This window comes from Alnus glutinosa, chromosome 5 (assembly GCF_958979055.1).
Source record: "Alnus glutinosa chromosome 5, dhAlnGlut1.1, whole genome shotgun sequence".
In the NCBI taxonomy this organism is placed as follows: Eukaryota; Viridiplantae; Streptophyta; class Magnoliopsida; order Fagales; family Betulaceae; genus Alnus; species Alnus glutinosa.
The window spans coordinates 14,301,420-14,302,304 of NC_084890.1; positions in this window are offsets into that span (position 1 = coordinate 14,301,420).

The following is an 885-nucleotide window of genomic DNA, read 5'->3' on the forward strand; positions in this document are numbered from 1 at the left end:
TTCGAGAAAACAAACCCATATTAGAGACCGTACTTGAGTTGGCCTATCCATGGGGGTGGCTTGCTCAACCACCAATGGAAGTGGCTCGCAGCCACCCATAGCTACCTTTGGGGTGTTTTGCAAGTACCTCTATGATGGAGATTCTCTCATTTGGTGATTTTTTTTAGATAATTTTTTTTTTTTAGATTTTTGTTTTTAATAAAATAAAATAAAAATATTATTTTTAAGTTGATGTGACAAAAATAATGATGTGATACTAACGGATGTTGAAAAATTCACAAAATGACCTATTTCAAATTCGTAAAAAAATTAATAGTGAAAATTGAAAAATTAAAATAAAGAAAGTAATTTCAAATCGCGCGTTTACTCAAAGATTTATTATAAATTTATCTTTTAAATAGCTATAGCACCTAAGCAAATCTTTAAAATTTAGAATAAGTTGAGTTTTTCCCGGATGACAACATTAGACTTCAAATCCTTTGCAATACAATATGTGAATAACAGGATATATTACGAAGAGATATAAGCCAGTTTAGCTGACATTTAGAATGAAATTTAAGCTGTTTTTTTTTTTTTTTTTTTTTTTTTTTTTTTTTAATTTAATAATATTTTTAAACAAAAAAAGATTTATGTAATCAGTAATGACGTAAACAGGAGTAATGATAAGGCTCACTAGGACAACCGTAGACGATCCCACCTCCGTCAGCTTGGACCCGCACACAGTCTACACCTACCAAGGGGGAATAAACCCACTAATTGGACAGGGAACTAAACGCGCCCCTGACGCGAGTAGGTCCCATGAAAATAGAAAATACTGGAAAAACATCATTACCGTCTCTCAAAGTCGTTAAATTAGAGAGAAAAGAGAAACTAATCTAATATCTT